Source organism: Python bivittatus, unplaced genomic scaffold (assembly GCF_059951505.1).
Source record: "Python bivittatus isolate LINGU-HERP-01145 unplaced genomic scaffold, Pbiv_v1 ctg000700_np1212, whole genome shotgun sequence".
In the NCBI taxonomy this organism is placed as follows: Eukaryota; Metazoa; Chordata; class Lepidosauria; order Squamata; family Pythonidae; genus Python; species Python bivittatus.
In genome coordinates this window covers 73,676,521-73,688,051 of record NW_028277098.1, presented here as the reverse complement: position 1 = coordinate 73,688,051, position 11,531 = coordinate 73,676,521, and the positions used below count along the sequence as shown (strand labels likewise).

Sequence of the window (11,531 nt, the reverse complement as noted above, 5' to 3'; positions counted from 1 at the left end):
TAGATACTGCTAAAGCAACTGGGCCAAACCATTAAATCAAAATATTTTTTATTTATTTAACAGATTTATATAGCTGCCCATCTCACAGACGTGACTGGGTGGCATAGAATAAAACAACCAGTTAAAACAATTAAAACAAACACAAATATAAATAAAAAGATGTGAGAATGGACTAGCATCCTATAATCATCTTGCAGACTCCCCATTTCCATGGGATCTCCAAGCCTGCTGAAAAAAACCCATATTTTCAGGGATTCCTACATGCCAGTAGGGTTGGGGCTTTTCTCGCTTTGGGAGGAATGATGTTCCAAAGGGCAGGTGCCATGGCAGAAAAGGCTGGCTTCCTGGGTCCTGTCAGATGGAACTCTTTAGCAAATGGGACAGGTAATATGCCCCTCCTGCCAGACTTGATGGGATGGGTAGAGAGGTGGTCCCTCAGATAGCCTGACCCTATGCCATGTAGGCCTTTAAAGGTCAAAACCAGCACCTTGAATTGAACCCAGAAGCAAACTGGCAATGAATGCAGCTTGCATAACTGCCCATGCCGCTGCATTTTACACCAGTTAAAGTGTCCGGATGCTCTTCAAGGGCAGCTTCATGTACAGAACATTAAAATAGCCCATTCAGGAGGTGACCATGGCATGAGTAACTGTGAGCAGAGCCTCGTGATCCAGGAATGGGCACAACTGATGCACAACACAAAGCTGTGCAAAGGCCCTCCTAGACAAGACTGCCATGTGCTTTTTGAACAGGAGTCATGAATCCAGAAAGATCCCCAGATTGTGCACCCAGGTCTGTTTGGGGCAGTGCAATCCCATCCAGTACCAAAGATGGTAAAGTCCCGGATCCAGAAGGCCCTAAAACCCAAAGCCACTTAATCTTGCCAGGGTTCAGTTGAAGCCTGTTGTTCCCTATCCAGACCCCCACAGCCTCCAGGCACCAAGACAGGACATCAACAGCATTGTTTAGTTTGCCAGGGGTAGAGATACATAATTCAATATCATCAGCATACTGATGATACCTCAGCCCATGGCAACGGATTATCTCACCTAGTGGGTTCATATAGATGTTAAACAGGAGCAAAGAGAGTACCGAACCCTGCAACACCCCACATAATAGGGGCTGAGGGTGGGACCTCTCACTCCCGATCAACTCCGACTGGTATCTACCCCATAAAAAGGAAGAAAACCAGCACAATACAGTGCTAGCCATTCCCACTCCATGGAGCTGATCTAGAAGGATACCATGGTCAACGGTACTGAAGGCTACCAAAGGCCGCGAAGTGGATGGATGCACTACCTCCATCCCACTCCTGCCAGAGGTCATCCAAAAGCATATTTAATTTTATATTTTGCCATTGTGCAGTGTTATAAAAGTGCCTTATGAAAAACAATACCAACTGGCTTAGAAAAGCAACATTTACATTTTATTTTAATGTCTTAAAATATTATATGTCATAAAATCATTTACTGTTAACTTATTGCTTCTTACTTATCTGCTTAAGTGCATATAAGGATTGTAAAGAAGTAAACAAAGCAGACAGCTTCACAGATAATAGGTTTTATACGTTTAATTATTTAAATTAGCTTTATAGGTTTTATGTGTACAATTTTATGTTATGTTAAATTTATTTACTTAATTCACTTGCCTAAATACTTGTGGCTTAGAGTTAGGGTTATATACATATGGAGTATATTATATTTTATTTTTCTTTCCTTTCTGTACTAGTCGCTTACCATAATCATTCAATCAATAAGGGTCAAAATTCTAACATCTTCCAAATATAATTTGCAGCTTTTAATGATGAAAATAAAATTGAAATGTGACGAAAAAAGGAACCAAGTCCTGCCAAGATATCAGAGGAATCATATAAAAACTTCCTAGCTGTGCCCATAGCAGTTTTTCAGCTTGATCTCTTGGATGCTATAATGAAATAGAGATCAAAATATATGCCCAATGATAAAGAAGAAAGTCAGGAAGTTTAAAGCCCCATATAGGGTTTATATGGTAGTCATAATTTGGATAAATAAAATTTAGGGGTCTGTCCTTCTCATAAAAACTTTAATAACTTATCAATCTTCTTGAAAAACCTTAAAGGTATTAAGAGGGGAATCCTCGTATGTATCAGTCTTGAAGTAATATTAATTTTTCCCATAAACTGGCTAGGATTTTTAACTATCTATTTAAATCAATATTAATATGAGATGAAGACTCTGATACATTTATATCTACAAACAAAATTACCTTAGGATAATTATTCCAAGATATTTAAGTGAATCTAAACACCAAGTAAAACAATGTTTACAGATTTCCATAAATATATCAGAGCTTACAGGATATACGAGACTTACTCTAGTTAATAGAGTAACCTGATAATGTAACCAACCATTTATTATTAATATATTTGGGTATATAATTTTCATAATTTAGAAAAGTTTGTACTCAACTCCATCCACTTTTATACCCAAAATATCCTATAACATACAAAGAGATAATGGGCATCCTTGAAGATTCCAAGAAATATCTTGATGAGGAAATAACTCTATTTGTATTGACACTGGCTAAAGAATTAGAATATCATATTTTAATCCAATTAATAAAAAATTCATGTTTTGCCAAGATATAGCCCCAAAATTTTCACTGTACCATATCAAAGGCTTTGTCTGCATCGAACAAGATCCGATTATTTCAATTTTTCTCTGAAATAAGCATTAACACTATATCTAAGGTTTGTTGCCCCTTTACAAAACCAGATTGTTCAGGATCAACAATCAAATGTAACATTGTAATCTATGTGACAAGATTCACTGTCAAAATTTGGCATCAACATTTAAAAAAGAAAATTGTACAATAGTTTGCATGGCCAGCAGAATGTTTGGTGGCCTTCAAAATCACAGCTATATAAGCTTCATAAAATGAAGTAAAAAAAAAAACTTTATTAAAAAAAGCATCATCGAAAACTTCCAACAATATAAGAGCAAAATCTGTGTTTCTTACACCACTGAAAAGGATAACCATCAGGACTGTGAAGTTTTCCTGTTTTCACAGATTTAATAATATTTATTATTTCCTGGAGACACAAAGGTACAGCTAGAAAAATTGTTTGGGCATGTTTAATGTTTGGACATGTTTCAAATGAGAGGCCAATAATTTACCAGGTCTTTCACCAGCTCCAAAAATCATTGATTTGATTCAATGAACATTTTACATTACATAAAGAGAATTACATTTTAGTTCAGCAAACATAAAATACATAAATTATATTGTTCTGGTGTAGGTTCTCTTTCATATCTACTCAAAAGTTCCTTAACTTTATTTTTGAAAAGTTGTTTAGGTGTTTTTCTTCTTCTTCCATAAAACATATGCAAAAATACAATCACTAATATATCTTTAAAGCATCCCAAACAACCAGTAAGTTTTTAGAACTTTGATTTTAAAAATCTTCAGAACCATATTCCATCTGTTTCTTTAATAACACCAGTGAGATTACTTTTTTTAAATAATAATTGATATTACTGAAGAGTGATCAATAGAGCTTATATTACATTTGTCTATCCATTCAAATAAGGACTGAGATAGTAAAAAAGTAATTGTTGGAAACAAGTTTTCTGAGGTGGAGTTAAAAAAAGGGTATTCCTGCTATGAAGGAACCATACATAGGATGTTCTTAGTGACCATGTTCTGCATTGTAGCTGTCCATCTTATTTGGAAGGAACAAGTAAGATGATCACAGATCATCTTAGCATTCAGACAGATAAATATGAGAGGAAATATTCCTTCAGTCTCCTGGTCACAAACCATGTATGGTTTTAAATGTCAAAAGAAGTATCGCAAAATGTATTAAAATCCTGTCAGATAGAAAACTGTGTAAACTCGATTTCTCTCACCCAGTAACCCCAAGATTGGAATTATTAAACTGCTAATCTTTATAAAACTATGGAGAACACATACTGAAGACATTTCCAGGATAAATTCAATTCAGTTAATTTGTAACATTAACTTCTTTCTTTAAAAATGTGGTTAATCCATAGACAATGCCCAGGTGATACTTTATGTCAGGAACAGGGTACCTATGGTTTTCCAAATGTTGCTGCACCACTAGCATCCTTCATCACTCATGTTGGCTGGAGCCCTGGGAGATATTTTCCAGTAATATTCAATGGGCCATATATCTTGATTCTTGCTATATATTAGCTGAAAACCAATCATCTCCCCATGATAAAGGAAAGCACACACACAGCCACAACCCAAGAGACTGCCTGGAGATATACACATAATTCAGAGGGGTCATTTCATAGATGGATTATGTGACATCAAGTCATTTTCAATTCCTAGCAACCACATAGATTTTCTCCTTCTCATAGATGGAGGGCCATTATAATACACATCTTACTTACTGCTTTTATTTTAATCATAAAGTGAACAAAATTTCAGTAGCATCAAATCCACAAGCTGCATAGGTGCTCTTATCAAGAGAGGAAGATTCTCAAGTATTTTAAGCCCCAAGGCCTGATCGCACTTGCCACCTATGAGCGGATTGCCTATAGATGTAGACTTTGTATGGACAAATATAATGAAATATGGAACTAATTTATGCAAAATACAGTAGATTAAAGACAAATGATCATTATATACATGTATTAGAAATAAATATATATGTACTTGAATTATATTTGCACTAGATAGGTATACATAGAATTGTAACAGTTGTAATTTATTTTTATTTATATTTCAAATTTAGATACCGCCCATCTCACAAAAAAGTAACTCTGGGTGGTTCACAATAAAACAGCAATAATTAATTAAAATACAATAAAAACAATACAAAGTACAATAAAAATAGAATAAAAACCAGACACATAGGCAAGTAATATCTTCCAAGATGTTGATGATCAGTAAGATGTTAATATATGAGAGCATCTTCAAGGTGCTAGCCACCCCCAGGGTTGGTTGCCCCTTTTTTCGCCCCATGCCAGTTGGCAGAGCCAGGTCTTGGCTGCTTTCTGGAAGGACAAGAGAGTTGGGGCCTGCCTCACCTCTTGGGGGAGAGTATTCCATAGGGTGGGGGCCAATTACGTATGTGTAATTATATACTATACTTTGTTTTTTCTCCTTTGCTCACCCTTTTTTTAAAAGCACTTTTTATGTGTTTTGAGAATGTATGTATTTGCATTACAATTATTTTTGTGCTTTTTGCTTTGTTATTTTAAAATAAAATTAAAAATAAATTTTAAAATCCCCATGCTCAAATAAGTACTGCAGGTTGAACTACAACAAACTATGGATCAGTGCAATGTAAGAGTTCAGTTTTAATGTTAATTAGCTCTGGAAAACAAACATTTAATCTCTACTAAGTTACTATGAGCCTTGGACAATCATCTCTCAGCCAATTTTTATCACAGCCTCGTTGCAAGGCTATGATGGGAAACAGGATAACCCTGCATATCATCTTGAAGTCTTTAAAAGAAAGACGGAATATAAATGTAGTTAAAAACCTAAAAAGAAACATACATCTATCAACTTATTCTAGGTTAAGTTCTGGATAAATTTTTCAAATTAAATTAAATTTACAACTGCACTGGATTATCTTGGGATGAACCATATATGCGAAGAAACCCCTCTCACCACCATTCAAGATCTGCATAGTTTCTTTCTCCTTTGCAAGTTAGTCCATGAAATGAAATGGTATTATGGTGCTCAATTTCACATTCTGTCCTTTTGTATTTCCATGACACAAAAAATTGTACATAATCGTCAACAAACTTGTTTTCTTTTGATTAATTTCACATATGTACAACATGAATCCATGCAATTACTTTGTTTTAACACAGCAGACAAATATAGTTGTATGTTCTTAAAACTGTGGTTGCCTACAAGTTTTCAGCAAAAAGAGTTACTTTTTTGTGAGATGGGCGGTATCTAAATTTGAAATATAAATAAATAAATAAATAAATTAAAAAATGGGCTACAATTCAGAGAATACTAAAGTGCAGTTAGAAAGCTAATAAACAAATCTATCCCCAAAGAACTTAGGAATCAGTATAAGAGGAAGTGATATCAGTGGCCGTGCAAGAGAGATGGTCATCATACAAACCTAGGGCCTTTTTTGCTAAGCAAAAAAGTATTATGGTATAGAAGCTGAGAAACAACATTGCCTACATTATAGCTGCTGCAAATAGGAGCCCCAAAATTCTAAACCTAAATCAGGAAACAACTTTCAGAAGTATTCATCAGGGATAAAATATGTGGTGTATTTTATACTAAGAGGGATAGAATACATGGTTCATAGCTGAACAAGAATGGAGCACTCTCACTGAAACAGTTTAAAGCAATTTAACAGGGAAAATCAGGAATTCCATGAATTGCCTGCTTATCCTTAGGCATGATATAAAATAACAACAGCAGCAAAAGGATACTTCCTCAGGTCAAGCTTGACTCCTGATGCTATATGAACATGTTCATGTAGTTTTCTTTGCAACAGAATAAAAGGGGTTTGCCATTATCATCTGTAAGGATGATTATTTAAAAAACTCTCCAGTCTACTCTATAGCCCTGGAATTTCCTGGTGGTCTCCCATCCAGTTACTGATCAGGTCCAACACTTTGTCTTTTGGGATCAGCTAACATCAGCTAGGTGCTGCCACCTGCTGTGGGCAAAACAACAAAACCTTTTCAATATAAATTCTATTGCTAGCTTCAGAAGGACTTAAATTTTCAGTAGATTCAGGGGAAAGTAACATATGAATAGCTCTAATTATAAACTTAAGCTATTCCAGCAAGTTAAGTAGTGCACTATGGTAGACCATTTTTGCCCCATATTTATCATTTCCACTTCTGATTTAAACAGTGCTTCAGAGAACCTCTTGCATTTTGTATTTAATGCAATCCTAAACCAAAGCAGCATAATAAATTTCTCTTTTATAAACTTTGGAGAAGTACTAAAATTGCAGCTAATAAATTCAGGGCAGAGAGTAGATGCTAACATTATTCCTAATGGTGTTTCAATTAGCCAGTGCACTCTATTACTGAGGAATACCCATAAAAATTCAATCAGCGATATCCCCATCTATAAACATGGGAAAGGGAAAGACATGCCTGATTAAAATCCTCTTACACAAAACACAGGAAACTGGTGCCCTCCAGATATTTTAAACAACAACTCCCACAATCCTTTGCTATTCGCCATACTAACTGGGACTGATGGGAGATGAAGTCCAAAACATCTGGAGGGCACTTGATTGCCTTTCTCATCTTACATAGCCTGAGCTCAGAGTACTGAGTCCATAGTTTGCTCTTCCTCGGTCAGCCCCTGCTCTACAGGTTGCTTGCTCCGAGTAGCAGCAACCAACCCGAGTGCAATCGCTTACTCAGATCGTTGAGGTGAGAATGCTTCGGAATGGAAAGTGCTCGGCCCAGATATGGCCTAGCTCCAGCTTCCCGCGCCCTAAGTTCATGAGAAGTAAGACTGGCTCATTTCCCGCAGGGAGCACTTTTCCCTGGCAGCGGCCCCGCCCGTGCACGCCAGGAGTCGCCGCTTCCCCACCTCATACACACCCCGGTGCCTCAGCGCCATGAAGAGGCAACCCCGGGGAAGAGGACAGACGCCTAGGGGTCTTTCGCCAGGATTAATCCTTCAGAAAAGAGATTTGGCGTCAAGGCCCCCAGTCCTGGAAGAAAAGGGGCCGGAATGCGGCGCAGAGGTCAGACCGAGTGATGAAGGGCCCGGCGAAGCAAAGGCGGCCCACGGCTTCTGGGTGTAGTCAGCGGGCCGAGGACCCGTCGCGCTTACCTGCACCGAGATGACCGGCTGACATGTCTGGAGTAAAGGCAGCCGCTCCGCCCTCAAGCTCCCGGCTCCATAGCGCCCGCCGCGAGTGAGGGGAGAGAGAAATCGAGCGCTCCGCTCAGGTCTCCCTGGACACTTCCGGCCGTGTTAAAAAACTCACGCCCGAAAACCCGACATTCATCCCACACAACACGCACGCGCCTTGACAACATTCCCTGCCGTGCGAAAGAAGTTCTTTCTACCCTCGACGCTCGTTCTCAGCCGGAAGTACGTATGAGCGTGACATTTCCCTCAGAAGGCGGGGGGAGGAGGAGGATTTTGAAAGTTTTGCGCTCTACGCATACGCCGTTCTCTTTGCTCGGCCCTCTTCCTTATCCCCTGGGTATCGCATTTAAAGGAGCCGGATTTGTTTTGAATCTTGATGCCTACAGCTACCGCTCCTCACTTGCCCCGCAAAAAGTCGCTGACATTAAATTCCCAACCATGAAATCGTGACACCACAAGCAGGCTCCAGTGCTGACTACGGATAACGGGGATCTGCTGCCCAACACATCTGGAGAGGGCAAGGTTGGGGAAAACGGACTACATTATAACGAATGCAAGACAGACCAACGGCCTAACTTCGCTGTCACTCTTGTCACGGTTTAGTGCAGTGCTTCTCAACCTCAGCAACTCTTAAGATATGTGGACTTCAACTCCCAGAATTCTCCAGCCAGCCATGGGAAATGCCTCCTGCACAGAGAGGATTTTCACTGGAGGAAGAAAATAAAGTGATTGCCCAAGCTTACTCCATCATGTCAATAAGAGGCTACTTTATCTGCTTTACTAGTGCAGGAAGGAACATGGGCTTGTTTCCCTACTCATGAGGAACTGGAAGGTGCCACCTCAAGCAGTTGGTTTAAGGTATCTTAAAAGAACAGCGAACGTGATTATATTTTTACTCCCATGGATTTTTTTCCTAGAACTAGCCCTACCCTTGAGTTAATAAAATACATACCAACAGCTGTTGAAATGATTTGAGTTATGGACTCCTGGACAATAGTGGTTTAAAGCAGTAAGAGTTATTTGGTATGCAGCTTTGTTATTTACAAATTTCTTAAAGAGAGGATTACCATCGGAGTGTATCGAGGATTCATTTCAGTAGCATCTGGCAATAATAATGCTAGCTAGCTTGCACTGACTCTGTGATTTGATCCCCACATGCTTAGGCAAGAAAGTTAATGAAGAGTGATTCTTCAAGATGCTAGAAATGTCTAGAATACTGAAATTGTTTTTGAAATCTGTAAATTAGTCTTCAAAATCATGTATCAGAAGGAAGACATCACTATTAAATCTTAGCAATGGCTTGGCTATATGCTGCATTCGTTGGTTTTTGTTTTTGTTTTGCTATAACAGTGTTTCTCAACTTCAGCAACTTTAAGATGTGTAGACTTTAACTCTCAACATGCTGGCTGGGGAATTCTGGGAGCTGAAGTCCACATATCTTAGAGTTGCTGAGGTTGAGAAGCACTTGTTTAGTGATTACAAAATGAAATAGTAGGTATTTCAGAGCTACACCAATAAATTGGACTTACTTGGGGAAATGTGAAAAATTGCTCACTGTTCTTCTAGCACAGTGTTTTCTTGCCGGGCAGCAAGATTATTATTTGTGTATAAAATGGAGATATATTAAAGTACCCACAATGGAAGATAAAAGAACAAGTAGAACGGTATTTTGTGGAATACTAAAGCTTTTATAGACGTTTTGCTGAAAATGGAAAGAGCTAAAATGATTATTTTTTTCATGGACAATTGAAAAAGTGTTGAATAAGAGGACAAAGGGATTATTATGTTTGAGGAGGAGGAGGAATAACAACTTTGATTGTAACTGCTGTAATGAAGGTCAGAAGTCACTTCTTTTATTGTCTTTTTTTCCTTTTCCTTTGTTTCCTGCAGTTTTTCTTTTTACTTCTTTCCTTCTTTTATATATTTCTTATTTTTCTTTTATTCAAGTAAAAATTCACAGTGCAACAATGGAACCCCTCCTTGCAGCCAGGCACAATGGCACTGGAGGAGCAATCTCTGAAGGCATTTCCCACCCACTCACCCCCAATTCTGGGCACTCAGATGATCTGCACTTTGGATTGCACTGTCCTTATGTGCTAGAGCATCATGACATAGTGCTGTAACACGCTGTGATGCTGACCCTGCCAAATGAAGGTAGACTCCACTGTCAGGAAGGCACCCATGCTTGCACTACAGTTTTGCTGAGCCATGTGAGACTAAGACAATATCCTAGGGAAGCCCCATAGAAATGGGATCTCTCTAAGAATTCCAGTCTTCTGCTTGATAGCTTCAGCACCCACGGTCATATGTAGAAGGGGCAAAAGTTTGTCCATGATGATGTTGCCCTGATAATTCCATTTTACGTCTCTCTAGATGGGGCAGAAGTAAGTAGATTTGAAAAATGAGTGTTACATGACCCAACCATGGTTTATCATATGCTGCTGGCATACAAAAATGACCCCTATGGACTGGGGGAAGGATTGGTGGGTCTTTAGTGAAATGCAAACATAGCTAATTAAAAGACTCACATATGTGAGATGGGTGGCTATATAAATTTACTAAATAAAATAAACATTTGGAGAAAAACAAATGTTATCTATAACCGCAATTAATCATTTTCCTGACATTATTAACTTGGCTTATAAATTTTGACTGAGGACTCTGATTGATGTAAAAATATATTTAATATTAATTACCGAGTTCCGTTTCATTTAAATATGTTCTCTGATTTATCTGCCATTGTTCAAAATTGGATTTCCTGCTTCAGGAGGACTATAAATTTGCTGTTATAAAACAAATAATAAATGTTTATTACTATTTTAAGCACATCCATGTCAAATAAGGTTTTAATTCTTCATAGATTCGTAATAAAAGTAAAAAGCATTTATTATGTGAAAAAATATATTATATTAAAAGATAACAAAAATATTGAACAAAGTAAAATCCTACTCAGAACTACAAACACCTGGATTTAGTGGAACTTTTTCCCAAAGTACCAGTCCTATTTTGATAGGGGATTGTAGCACTGGCTTCCATTTTAATGTATTATGTTAAGCCATAAAGGTCACTTAATGGTGAATACGCCTGTACACAATTGCTGATTCAACCTGTGATTGCAGATAATGGAACTGTCATTTTTTCCATGTAAAAGAAGCTAGCTAATGAGGAAATTACTTAACTAAAAATACACTCTGGCTTTGTAAAGCCAAACTTCCACATTCTTATCCTCTTTGAAGCTTGGCTAAACCAACCATGAATTGCACATAGCCTCATCCATTTAGGATTAGTAAGTGGGGCATATGTTCATCTGAAAGACTGAGCCACAAGTGTCTAACTGTGCACAATGGTTCATTCAGTCAGTTATGGTTCCTTTGGATCACTAACTGGAAAGCAGTGTTTCAAAATAGTATCCTTCTTTATATAACTCTGCACTCCTCAATCTTCCCTGGATTCTCAGATGGTTCTGTGTTAATTTCAAAGATGAAAAGTAAACTGTGCATGCCTGAGTATACATGGATGTAACACTGATTCTACAAAGAATCAGAGAAAGATGTATTAGCTCTGTATAAACAGACTTCCCTTAATTCCTTCTTTAATACTATTTTATTCTCAAGGATTAAGGGTAAACCTTTGCTGTCTTGTTTTCCAATAAGCCTTTGATGAGGTCTCTCATGTGCCTAAGTTTTTTTTCATATAAAATC

At 37.8% G+C, this 11,531-nt stretch overlaps 1 protein-coding gene across 1 annotated transcript in view; it reads left to right on the top strand.

The window, feature by feature from the left end:
- Window positions 1-8,083: 8,083 nt before the first annotated feature.
- Window positions 8,084-11,531, top strand: part of NDRG3 (NDRG family member 3) — a 55,678-nt gene continuing 52,230 nt past the window's right edge. Inside the window, exon 1 of the mRNA XM_088128511.1 lies at window positions 8,084-8,688. The gene's annotated coding sequence lies outside the window, so the exon portion shown is untranslated. The remainder of the gene's footprint in view (window positions 8,689-11,531) is intronic.